Source organism: Carassius gibelio, chromosome A6 (assembly GCF_023724105.1).
Source record: "Carassius gibelio isolate Cgi1373 ecotype wild population from Czech Republic chromosome A6, carGib1.2-hapl.c, whole genome shotgun sequence".
Taxonomy (NCBI): Eukaryota; Metazoa; Chordata; class Actinopteri; order Cypriniformes; family Cyprinidae; genus Carassius; species Carassius gibelio.
This window is the reverse complement of record NC_068376.1, coordinates 11,968,055-11,982,159: the sequence shown is the minus strand read 5'-3', so window position 1 is coordinate 11,982,159 and position 14,105 is coordinate 11,968,055. Positions and strand designations below refer to the sequence as shown.

Here is a 14,105-nt window from a genome sequence, read left to right as displayed (position 1 = left end):
CCTTTACTTTATATTATACATATGGCTTACAATAAGAGATGTTAAGAGACAGAAGGATTCGTCATTCAGCTACTTCCTCATATAACTAATCAAATGGTGAATAGGAGTTTCTCTCTTATCTCATTTTGTGTGCCAAATATATTTGTATAAATGAATTGTATTAGTAATACATAATGACTTTCAAAAGTGGAAGTAATTACCTTTATTTGTTATAATATGTTTATTTTAACTAATTGCAAAAGATAAATTATCAATAATTGTCTAACCATGAGATGTCGACCGAGTTTGGAGGCCCCTGTCTTAGCACAGTGAAAGTATTTGAAGCTTTGTTTATGAACATGGCGGTGTGGTCATACAATGACTTTAAACCGGACACTACTCTGAGCTGTTCACATTATACAAATGCTCCAGATATGTAATCAGGTCCTCCCTTTTGGAATGGTAAACATGACACTATTCATCACTCACACAAATAAATCATTTAATATTTTGATAATTGAATTGGTTTTTGTGGTTCAATTTTTTTTTTTTTGTAACACATTGCACTTCATGTGTTTACAGATTTGTGCAGAATTTGAGACATACAGAATTACCATAGGCCCATTAGAATCAACAATCTTTGCCAAACTTGTTCCGGACTGCAAAACTTACGAAGATGTTTGCATACTGAAGAAGAGTCCTTGGTTAAATAATGAAACCCTCTTGGTGCCCACTACACAGGTAAGAACAACTGCACTCAACACAACCTTGTATTAAAACATTATTATCTCACTGGCCACTGGAAATTGACAAAAAAAGACAGATATAATAAGATAAGGTTTATTAATACAATAAATACAAAATATGTGGTATTACTATAAACTGATATATTTATTTTAATGCAAGGCAGGGGTGTCCAGACCTGATCTAAGAAAGCCAGTGTTCTGTGGAGTTCAGCTCTAACATACTTGCCTGGAACTTCAGGTAAGACTTTTTTGTTTTAAAATTCCCAAGAACCTTGATTAGCTGGTTCAGGTGTGTTTAAATGGCTAGATCACCCAAAAATAAACATGTCATTACTCACCCTCATGTCTTTTCAAACCCGTAAGACCATCATTCATCTTCAGAGCACAAATTATGATATTTTTTAGGGATGCCCCGATCATGATTTGTCATGGCCGATACCGATTTTTTTACAAGCATTTAAAAAATCTTTAAGCAACAAACAAGAAGGAAGGACAGTCCACAGTCTACAGTCCAATATTGAGGAAAAGCTCAATAAAGCCCCTTTCCCGTAACGATACGTGACATCAAGGTGTGACGTGTAATGTACGAGTCGAAAACATTTGGCAGGTAATACTTTTACTGAATCTGGCGAACGATCTCGGTGTCACCGTGGAAAGTGAGGAAATAACTGATCTCTTCTTCATACAGTTTGCACTTTTTTTTTTTTTCAGTGAACGTTGATCTTCCTTCAAAACAGCCGCTAAAAGAGTCGCACGATAACGTGCGTCATCACTACGACACGGCATTAGATCTGGCTTTTGTTCACACAGCGCTCGTCCCGGGATTGAACCCAGCAATGTTACTAGGTCCCAGACCCAATGCTGAATGGTTCAATGCTGGAATCAATCCCGGGACGTGTTTGCCTTCACACAGAAGTAATGTAGTCGGAGCACGCGGGCGCACTTCCGGAAAAATCGGCCGGGAAAAATTCCAAAGACTGGCCGATTACCAATCGCATATTTTAAGCAAAAACCGCCCGGTTTCCGATTTATGGCCGATCAATTGGTGCATCCCTGATATTTTTATGAAAATGCGAGAGATTTCTGAACCTCCATAAAGGCTGCAATGCAACTGAAATGTTCCCAGAGTCATAGTAAGAACAGTAAAACAGTCCATGTGGCATCAATGCTTCAGCCACTCTTTTACAAAGGTACAAGAATACATTTTGTGCAAAGAAAACAAAAATAGCAACTTTATTCAACAATTCTTCCCCAAATCACATATGCCGCCATTGTGGACAGTAACAAGAGGCATGAACATTGCTTTCCTCTGCGTGTAATCAAGGCTCAGTGCATGCGTGTTCTAGGTCAGCAGCACCATGCGCATTAATTATTTACTATTATTTACTATTAATTATTATTATTATTTTTAGTTGATAATGGTGGAAGATGCGATTTGGAGAAGAATTGTAGAATAAAGTCGCTGTTTTGGTTTTGTTTGCACAAAAAAGTATTCTTGTAGCTTTGTAAAATTATGGTTGAACCACTGATGTCACATGTTTTACTAATGTCTTTACTATGTTTCTGGGTCTGGGAACATTCCAGTTCTGTTGCTTACCGTACAGGGTCCAGATGTGTGTACTATTTTCCACTGTAATGTTTGTTAGAATCCCATCTTGACTGCTTGCCTGTATTTCCCATAAGAAGATGAGTGACTGACTTTTTTTCCATGTAATTTCAGAAGAAAAAAACAACAAAGTTTAAATTTTGTTGTTTTCATCTTCAGACTAATGAAATTAAAGTATCCAATGAAGACCCTAGCAGTATGGAGTATATGGTGAGGTTTTTTTTTTCAAGGTTAATAAATGATTTGTTAAAGTTAATACACAAGAATTTGTGTTCTCCATGCTTTTAAATACTTCTAGGATACAGAGGTTGCCAGCAATCAGGAGGTGATCCAGAAGACTTGTGGGAATCTATTTGAAGCTGCATCATTGAAGACAGTCCAGCAGAAGTTGGAGTTTTAAAGGATACAGTTCTTCAGGACCTATAGCAGTTTATAGTCTGCAAAACCATGTTGCTGGGACTGATATATGGACTGAACTTGAGCTACCCTCCTGAACTCATTTGGAATACTGAAGAAGTTATTTCCAGTTATTTCCAGTTCCTGTTCCTGGAATAAGGTTTGATTGGTTGCCCATGAATGCCAATTAGAATTTTATTTGCTATTTTGTGTAATTTTGTAATGTGGTTTAAACTGTATTTTACTGTGTGTAATTATTTATTGCTTGTTTAACAAATACACTTTGATCATTTGTGACATCTTGTCTTTTGTCTCATTACAAGACAAATCACACAAAAAATGCTTTGTTGAAGGGAGGTTACTTTAAATAGAAAATATTGTGTTAAAGTAACTAGAACTAATTGTGTGGAACCACTGTCCATAATTGAAATGAGTAATTTGAAACAAACCTCCTTATGTTGATAGAGTGAAACAAAATTGGCTAGATTGTAATAAACCAAAACATGTTGAGTTAACTTAACTGGTTTAAGTTGAAGCAAAGTAAATAAATTGAGTTGGTTGGACATTACTATTTCACATAGATTCTACCTCATTCAATTGTGTTGTCACAACACAAGGAGCTTGCATAGATTCAAAAAATTCCATTAATGTTATCAAAACACAATTTGGTTGTGTGGAACCACTGTCCATAATTGACTTAGGTAAGTTTAAAGAGTAATTTTGTGTATGTTAATGGGAGAAGAATGTATATAAATTGGATAGTTACGTTTAATTACTATAAAAGTCAGGTTTATTTAAAGTAAACCTACACATTAATGGGAAAAGTAATGTAGATATATTGGATAGTTGCTTTTATTTACTATAAAACAATGTTTATATAAAATGAACTCCTTGAATTAATAGGAAAAGTCTGTAAATGTATTGGATAGTTGCTTTTAATTACTATAAAACAATGTTTATACAAAGTTAACCACATTCATTAATGAGAACAGTCTGTAGATATATTGGATAGTTGCTTTTAATTACTATAAAAGTATGTTTATTCAAAGTAAACCCATACATTAACGGGAAAAGTTATGTAGATATATTGGATAAATGCTTGTAATTACTGTCAAATATTGTTTATATAAAGTAATGACTATAAAAAATATGGCTTTGCAAGCTATTATAATGTGATCTTATTTTTTCTACAGTTCAAAAACTAAATTTAATATTAATAGATTTGATAATCCCATAAAATAAAAACCTAAAGCTTTTAAAATACGGTATTTTAAGTAATGTTATGTATATTTTTGTGTGTTTTACATCCAAAAATCTGTACTTTGACGGGTAATTCTTGTGGATGTAATTGATTATGTTATGAATTTACCAAAGAATATTGTGTAAAAACAGAAGTCTTTAATTAATTGTATTATTTTAAGGTATTTCTGCAATAATTTCCAGTTTCTATGCAGATTTATTAATTTGTTTAACATTCTACAGACATTTTTTAATGAGATTTTCTTTTAATTCTTCAGCAGTGGAACTGTAAAAATACAGAAAATGTTTACAGTAAATATCTGTATTTAAAAAACAGAATTATTCTGTAGAATAACGTAAGGTTTTTTACTGTAATTTGACGGTAAGTGTTTGGCAACTTTGCTGCCAGACTTTTTACCATTTTTTTACGATTGTTTTTTTTACATACATTTACCTTAAATTTAAGGTTTCACATTAAAAAAAAAAAAACACATAGTTGTCTTAATTTTAAATATGTGATTTGTTTTTGTCTTTTTACACATAATTTCATGTAATTTCACATTCAAGCCAATTAAACAAAAGAATAATCCTGTAAAAAATATATATATAATTTCTCATTATATGAATTTAAAGATTATTGCTTTTATTTTATGGTTAATGTTTTTAATAAAAGTTTTTTTCTTTATTTTAATTACATTTACACGTAATGTTAAAAAAGCAGAAAATATCTGTAAAATAATACAGTATATTTCTGTGAAAACTTTTTTTTTTTTTTTTACAGTGCACCTGCCAGCCAACTCCGAGATCGCCAGGTGATCAGAAGGCAACGGGCGCAGTCACAGGTACTCTGTAACAAGCAAAGCTTAGAAGCAATTCACTGTGGTAGGTCAATTCCCCTTACGTGCTCAGGACAGGACAGGGCAGGACTAGACAACATAGGAGAGGGTACATCGCAGAGAATTCGTAAGCATAGCTACTGAAATAATCTGGCAAAGAGACGGGAAAAGCAGGGCTAGAAGAAGTAGTGATAATTAGTAAAAGCGATAACAGGTGTGGAACTGATGATGAGGATAACAAGTAAAGAGTGGGAACACCTGGGGATGAGAGCGATGTGTGTTTAATGACCGATGAAGTAATCAGGGGTGAGTGTGCAAACATATGAGAGTGTGTGTGTGTGTGTGTGTGTGTGTGTGTGTGTGTGTGTGTGTGTGTGTGTGTGTGTGTGTGTGTGTGTGTGTGTGTGTGTGTGTGTGTGTGTGTGTGTGTGTGTGTCAGAGTGAGGCCAGAGGAGGGAGACAAAGAAAAGGAAGAACCAGGATCATGACAGTTTTATTGACAGCGTGGAATTGTAAAAGAAACACAAGCATGTTGTGGTTCACTTGAAAATGTAGGTTTGTCATTTCATTTTACTAGTGAAAGTGACCAACAGAAACTGTACTCTTGCTGCTAATTTGCTTTCAAGGAGAAAACTGCCACTTTAAAGTTTATTGATCAGTTGTTGTTCTGTGAATCTGTTATATTTTCTCTTTTAACGCTAGGGGGTTGCATAATAATATGAAAAGAAAAGTACTTTTTTATTTGCTAAACAATACAGGTCTGATTTCTGTTATACACAAGAAGCTCTGTTTGTAAATGATGATTGCAAATTTTGGTATGCTCAGTGGGGTAATTCAGTATGGTTTTACCATGGTTCTGAACATTCAGCTGGAGTAATAACACTTAAGAATAGATTGAATGGTGAAGTTGTGCAGTCTGTCAGTGACCCTGAAGTTCACTTTGTTTGTTTGTTACTCAATTGTAATAATATATCTAATATTACAGCTAATATTCATGGGTACAATAAAGAATGATAGCCTTTTGGGGGCTGTAGGGGAACACCTTTAAAGGTTGATTGGAAAAATATCCAAATGCTTATATAATAATGGGAGGGTATTTTAACATTATTCAGGACTATGCTACAGATAAATGAACATCAGGTTGATCAAATTCAATAAACATTAATCAAATATTTGTATGGATCAATTAATCTAAATAATATCTGGAGAGTTAAATACCCTGATGACATAGCTTTTACATGTGTGGTAAATATGAATGAATTTAACACCCTAGGAGGTTAATTGAGCAGTACCTCTGTGTAAATAAAGGGCATCCTCATATATCAATAGAGATATGCCATGTTATCGCATCACTGTCACTTCTGGAATCCCACTGCTCTGAGTCTGAGCTGGTATAGGTCTGTGGGAGTTTATATTACTGCTTAAGAGAGTTGGTTTCCCCAGCCATGCGGTTATATTGCCTGTTTGGAAAGAAAACGACTGCATATACATGTGAATGACAGGAGTGACGACTGCTCTTCTCTTTGTGATCAGTATAAGGGATTGGTTTACAAGATATTTGATAAGGTCCATTGGAGGCTTTGCAAGGGCGGCATGCTCTGTAACAGGGTCTAGTCTGGACATTCCTGTTTTGCTTTAGTTTTTCTTATTGTTTATTTCCTTGGTTTCTTTTGTGTGTGAACTGCTGTTTTTGTGTATTAGAAGTAGTAGTAGTAGTAGTAGTAGTTTTTGCTGTTAATTTGGAGATTGATTTTGTATTTTTATTATTTTTCTTGGTGGCCATCTGTTAATTATTGATTTTGTTGAGAATCTATTTAACTTTGTGGTCTGTGGTTTATTATATATGGTAATTATTTCTTTTGTTTCCTTTTTTTAGGAGCGGGATGATCCAGAGTGGGCAGGCTATCTGGTGTGGAGCGACAATCCCTCCCCTTGTTTTGTTTAAAGTAGGGATGCACGATCATATCGGCACAACATCGGTATCGGCCGATAAAAGCTTAAAATGACCATTATCGGTATCGGCCGATATGAATATTTCTGCCGATGAGCCAAACCGATATTCTCCAAGTGAAATAATTGACCTGTTTTTCAGATGTGAATGTCTGTCTACATTTGTAAAATAATAAATTTATGGTAGAATCAGTACAGAAGAGATACATGGATTTCTCTTCAGTAAAATTAAAGTTTAAATATATCAGTATATATTTGTAAATATATCAGTATATATTTGTATATATATCGATATCGGTATCGGCATCGGCCAAAATTATTTAGAAAATATCGGCATATCGAATATCGGCCAAAATCCAATATCGTGCATCCCTAGTTTAAAGTGTGGGTAGTAGGTTCCTCGCCATGTTATTGTGAGTGTTTGTGGGTGCTTTTGAGATTTCACTCACAGAGGGTTATTGTGGGTGGTTTTGATGCTCAATGCTTGGCCTGCCCACTTTCTGGGACACCATAGCTCAGTCAGTAGATATTTTTATTTAACATAATTGATTGATTCCTTTCTTTATTGTCGTGGCTTTGTGTTACTTGTTGTCATTTTACTGTTTGCTATCGCCATGGTCTCTGTTTTATTTATAATGTAATGAAGCTTAATTTGATACGTATCCATGCCTCATGGTTAAGGTGATTTTGTTGGAGTGAACAAGCTTGTGTACCTTTTTGTTGATTGGTATTTCCCCAGGTGTTCAGCCAGGGGTGGCATAGTCACTACTACTGATAACTTAATCTAAGCCTATACACCATTATGTCATACATGGAATAATAAATCAGGCTCTAATCTATCCAGAGTAGACTATTGGTTCATTTCTTAAAGTTAGAAGTAGAAGTAAATATGGGGTAATACGGGGTAGAAGTAGGTACTTAATCATTCCCTATTGCTGCATAATGAGGTCCAAAAGAAAGTTAACTTTTTATTTATAGGTTTTGGTTTAAAGATAAATTGTAACATGCATTTGGGAAAAATTTGGGAACTGATAAAGTTTGAAGCTGGCAAATATATGAGAAAGTATGGATCCTTTATGACCAAAATTAAATGAGTGTTACGTTCATGAACTTTCTGTTTCCTTATTTGGTATTTTTCCTGTTCTTGTTTTGTTAATTGATTGATCCCCACCTGTCTCCAGTTCCCTGATTAACTCCTGTGTGCTCAAATAACCTGTCTGTTCAGTTCTTCCTAGTCTGTGATTGATGTTAGTTAATGTAGTAATGTTGTATGTAGTCCATGTTATCGCTGTTCAGTAAACTCCTCTTGTGATTTATATCCTCCTCGTCCACTTGATCTCTATGCTAGCATACATACACACACGACTGTGTAAACAGAATCATGGACCCAAAAAAGTTTACTTAACTGTGTTTTTCTTTCTTTTTGGTTTGTTTTCCTGCCTCTCCTGGAATGGCTATTCCAGCAGTCTGACTCCTATGCCTGGAGCAACTGGACTATTCGCTGGAGGACCATACTAGGGACTTTCTCGATCTGGCGTGCCTTACCCACTTCCCCGACCACTCGCTCTCTAATTTCTACTACACTGGCCAGCGAACGGTCCCAGAGAGGATTTCGCTGCCTTCGTGGAGTGGGTGCTGGAGAAAAATGGATCTTCATGTACCATCTGCACCGCCGAAGAGGATATCTCCAGGCCCTGTTTCTATGCTGGTTTCATCCAGTCCTGAATTTTCTGTTTCTCTACTGGCTCTGTCCAGCCCTGATCCTCCGGTGTTTCCTCCCATCCTTTCTCTCTCACCTCCTCCTAGACTAGCCAGTTCCTCGACCTCATCTCTGCTGGTGCCAGTCAGTCCCGCAGCTCACCCTCAGTCCACGCCATCTGGGCGTGATGGTTCGCCGCAGTCTCCAGCTCCGCTTTGGCGTGTGGATTCCCTGTCTCCGCCTCCAGCCTCCGGGCCCTGGACTCCTCCTCAGTCCTTCGACCCAGTGGCCCCGTCTTGGCTCTTAGCTCCCTCGTCTCCACCGTGGCCTGGCATCCCACCTGCTCCACCAGGCTCCCTCGTCCCTCCTGCTCCACCTTGGTCAGTCGTCGACCATCCGCCGCCTCGGGACTCCATTCCTCTGGCTCTGTCAGGCTCCTCCTTCCCTCTGGTTCCACCACCATCCTCAGTCACTCTGGCTTTGCAGTGGTCTTCCACGGCCCCTCCTCCACCTTAGTCGCCTGAGCCTTCTGCTCTGCCTTGGCCCTCCGGATCCTCGGCTTCACCCTGGCTCTGCGTCTGCTCTGCTCCATCTTGGGCTCCTCAACCACTGGTGCAGTCTCCGTCTGTTGGCCCCCTGGTGTTGGCTCCTCCTCCACCATGGCTCCTCCCACCATCAACTCCGCCTTGGTTCCTTGCTCCCTCTTCGCCTGCCCCTTGCCTGCCCCATGCCCGCCTCCAGAACCCCCACCCTCCCTCCGCTGGTGTTCCTCTTGCGGTGCGAGGTTGCACCGTTCGGGGAGGTGGCGACCTGTTCTGTTCATGAACTGTTTCATTATTTGGTCTTTCCTGTTTTGTTAATTGATTCCCCACCTGTCTCCAGTTCCCTGATTACCTCCTGTGTGCTCAAATACCATGTCTGTTCAGTTCTTCATCGTCCGTGATGTTAGTTTATGTAAGTTAATGTTGTATGTAGTCTGTATGTCTATCGATGTTCAGTAAACTCCTCTTGTGACTTCATTATACCCTCCTTGTGCACTTGATCTCTATGCCAACATACACACGACTGTAACCATGAGCTGAAGAAATTAGAAAAATAACACTTGTCTGAGACATCCAGACTCTCTTTTAGAGAATGAAAAACTAGAAGTGGTTAAGTTAATAAACTATATTATAAAACTATATAATAAAAAAGTTGAAGGTGCCTTTGGTCATTCCAGGAAAAAAGTGTCTTGAGGCAGGGAACAATTCACATTACTTTTTTTTAATTTAGAAAAGCAGAAATGTATAAGACCATTAGTAAATTAAATATTAATGGGGTTATAAGGAATGATAAGTCAGTAGTTTCTGAATATTGTAGTGAATCAGTGTTAGCGGAGGCCTTTTTGAATTTGTTGCAGATTAAACCTATTAATAGAACTAAAAAATAAAACTAAACTTTGTGATAGACCTGTTACAATTTGCGAGCTGATTTGAAAAATTCCAAATCTCCAGGTACTGATGGTTTGACATGAGTTTTCTATAAATTATTCTCAAAGGAATTGGCTCCCTTTCTTTTAGAGGTTTTTGTTGAAAGCATCAAAAAACAGTGTCTTCCACCCACTTTAACACAATGTTTGTATTAGACAGTATATTGATAATGGACACTCTGTGTTTATTGATTAATGATTAAAAACTGTTGGCCCTAATTTTAGCTAGAAGATTGAAAACTATTTTGGATTCAGTAATCAATGAATCACAATTGGGATTCATGAAAAATTGCCACATAAAAAAATAATATATGATTAGTTTTGGGCATTTTGGACTATTGAGATCTGATTAATGATAATGGTTTTATATTATTTTGTAGACTTTTGTAAACAGTTCTATAAAGTTATTTAATGGTACTTCCCCTAGATTTCTGTATCTACATACCTCTTTTTCTTAGTAAGTCAGCTTCTTTCCTCTCATATTATATCAAGCCAGCTGAAGAGTTATCACTATTGCTGATAGAGAGATACAAATTAGACAATTAGCCAATGACACTACTCTCTTTTTTCAAGTTTTTAATTTTAAGAGTTAAATAATTGGCTAGATCTTTCTTTATGTCAGGAACTCAAAGTCATAGCCACTCCAATCATCACCAGCACCTGATCCCAATCACTCCCAGTCCCAATCGGTGTCTGGTCTACCATTCACTACCCCAACCTGGTGCCCGACCTGACCAATCTCCTCTAACATGTCCTTTCTTTGTCTTCAGATCCCCATTGACTATCACCAGCGATCCTCCTTTGCTATCTACCCTGTTATACTCTCCAGAGCTCTGGGATTTATCCATTCAATGACTTAACATTTCATTGTCACACTGCAACCTGTAAATAAATGATCTGCTTTTACTAAACCCTCTGCTTGCATCCTGGTTTGTGACACTTTAAGGGGCTAAGTTTTAATTACCATGACAGAGGGTATTTCTAGATTTATTTATGGAGCAATGGCTTTACAACTTGATAAAAATAAAAAAAAACTATGTAAAGAAACTGAAAATAATATTGATCACTTAATTTGGAAAAATTAAATAAATTACATATAGAAGACAATTATTATGAATTAATATGAAAATGGTGGCTTAAATGTTTTGGACTTTGCTACATTAAATAATACATGTAAGGTTAATTGGCTTAAACAAACTGTTCAAAATCCTAATTCCATTTGTTGTTTTATTCCCTCCAATATTCTATCAAAATATGGTGGTATACATTTATTTATTTTTTTTAGTTGTAATTATAATATTGATAAAATACCAGGAAAACTAGCTGAATTTCAACATCAGGCCTTTTTATCATGGTCTTCGATCCACAAGCACAATTTTTGCACCTCATAGGTACTGTATATGGAACAATAATATATTATATAAACACAAATCGCTTTATCTGAAACACTCAATCAGACAATAATGAACATCCAACAGTATCTCTGCCAAATATAATAATTTCTTATTTAGTTAACATCTGTTTTTCTCTTAAATCACACAACGGTTCCATAAGTCTTTGCCTTGTTAATTCATATTGGAATCGCATGAAAAACAATATTGTTCGGAAAAAGGTTTGGTTAATACCTAATCAATATTTAATTATAAACAAGCATAAGGAAGTATCATTAAAAAATTATACACAGGATTTATGCAGCCAAATATAATTTATTAAAATTTTAATCTGATATTGATTTAGTTGCACCTTGTGTGTCAGTTGCCCGAAAACTGTGGTACATTTGTTTTGGCATTGCCCTTTTGTAAAACTATTTTAGCAAAATGTATGTGATTTTAATGTACAAAATATTGATAATCATTTTGTTTTGTTATTGAAATATGTATTATTTGGTATATTTGAGAACAGCAAAGAAAAACTTTTTTTTTTCATATTCACAAAACTTTTTTTTTCTTTTAGGAAGGAAATGGAGCATTATATTAATACTATACGATTTTCTATTAAACAAAAAAAAAACTATTAAAGCGGTGAAAGTGTATATATATATATATATATATATATATATATATATATATATATATATATATATATATATATATATATATATATATATATATATATATATATATATATAAGCTTACCCATTCGTTTTCCTTGTTAAATTAAAACTTAAGGTCGTGAAATTACCAGATGTAATGTTTGGTAGTGATTTAACAGAGACAGATACAATATATTTATTCAAAATGTTTATTTTTAAATAAAAAAATAAATAAAATAAAAAATAAATAAATGGCAGGGCCCACACATTCGTCTTCTAGGGACGTTCAATAGTTTTCAGTCCAAAATGGCAGCAGCGCCATCTATAGACTGTTACCCTTTATCAGTTTCGCCTCTTGGGCTTTTATTCTCTGTCTGAACCCCTGCTAAACAACTCAATGAAAACATGAAGTCAATGCTATAATACCAATACAATACCGAGTGCCCTTAATTATGCAGAACTTTAAGGCTTAATGTAATTTAAACGGATGAGTTATAAAAAAAAAAATCACCCCCCTCACAGCTGTCATGAAAGGCAAAATTAGCTAAATATACCAAAATATTTTTTTTTGCACCAGGCTGTAAACGTTTTTTTTCTGCTGTAAAGTTGGGGATTTTAACATGGGGGGGTCAATTGGACTGACTCCCTTTTGCAGCCAGTCTCAAGCGGCCGGTCGATGAATTACAGTTTTAGTCACTTCCTTGTTGGCTTCACGAGAGAGAGTCATGGAGAGAGCGGGAGGTTGGCGCTCGTATTGTATGATTGGTTATCACGTCACACGTGATCTAAAACGGTTACGCTTTTCTCCAAAGAAGGCTGGTACCTCCCCATAAAAATATATCTGATTTATACGCTGATTCTTGACGTATATGATTCTTGACAAGCTCGATCTATTTAAGGTATTGATAAAATAATAATAAAAAAAAAAAACTTCAGTGTCTGCCTGTTTTTATTGGAATACATTTTGTATTAAATATTTTTCCCTGACATCTCGGCAGTTTAAGTACTTTGCAAATTTTGTATATTGTTTAACCATCAGATTTTGTTGTTAATGCAATAACGTTACTAAACTTTTTTTTTTATCATATTTACTCGTATTCTTTAAATTGTTCAAAGATATATTATGTAATGATGATAATAGTAAACACCCAAGACGTGTTTTCTGGTCACTGGTTCTCGCGATATCACACGATAGCATCTCACAAACCCAAATGTTCACAAAAAAATATCAATTTACTGTCCCAATAATACTGCTTTTTATATGTAAAGTTACCCATATTTACTTCTCCATATTTCAAAATAATATGTTTTTACTCTATATCTTGTGTTGACCCAGTGGCCTAATGGATAAGGCATCAGCCTCCGGAGCTGGGGATTGTGGGTTCGAGTCCCATCTGGGTCGTCTCGATAAGTTGTTTTTTTTGCACCGTACTTTCAGATCAAATGCATACTACATTAATTTGCTGGTATTTCATTCGTGACGGAATCCGTTTTTGTTCGCTCATATTAATGCACTAATTTGATTTTTTTCTATTTACTTAAGCTTCTCCCTTTGAAAGACTTAGGGTCTTTTGACTGCTTTTATTTTGGATTTGCATTCTCAAAGACTCATAATACAAGTAATAATATTCAATCGAGACATAATTGGGAAAACATTGGTGAAAACCCCACACAAAGAGACAGTGTTTTTTGTCTTAACGATCATTCACGAATGAACTAAATTAACTGACTAAATGACATATAATTTAGTATATGACTTTTATATATCATAAGTTTTTATATACTCAAAGTCGACTTTATGTTTTTTTTTAAATTATGTCTATAGGCTTTTAAAAAATTGGTGTGAGAGATGTGGGTGTGTTGTTCAATATGTAGATGCTAATTTTATTGAACACAGAGCATTCTGCGGATATATTTAACTACACAGAATACTGCTGATGAAAATTATATATTAGGGGTGACCCCGAAAAGTCAATGATTCATGCTTTTATTGGAGGAGCCTGATTCGGTATGGGGGTAAATTGATGCCAAAACCATTGAAAATGGAAAGACTAAAAGCACTGCACTGTTTGTAGATTGTGTCACATTTGTTTTCAGAATTCTGACACTATTGTTTCGCTGTTGTGACAATATAATGCCATAATCATTGAAAAC

The 14,105-nt window shown here is 35.6% G+C and overlaps 1 long non-coding RNA gene and 1 other non-coding gene across 2 annotated transcripts; both read left to right on the top strand.

Moving 5' to 3' along the window:
* Positions 1-250: 250 nt before the first annotated feature.
* Positions 251-3,024, top strand: LOC128016232 (uncharacterized). The gene is made up of 4 exons (XR_008184096.1): positions 251-720; positions 886-963; positions 2,446-2,541; positions 2,630-3,024. It is a non-coding gene; the product is annotated as an uncharacterized LOC128016232 (long non-coding RNA).
* A 10,256-nt stretch (positions 3,025-13,280) lies between these two features.
* trnar-ccg (transfer RNA arginine (anticodon CCG)) lies at positions 13,281-13,353 on the top strand. Its single transcript has one exon. It is a non-coding gene; the product is annotated as a tRNA-Arg (tRNA).
* The last annotated feature ends 752 nt before the right edge of the window (positions 13,354-14,105 follow it).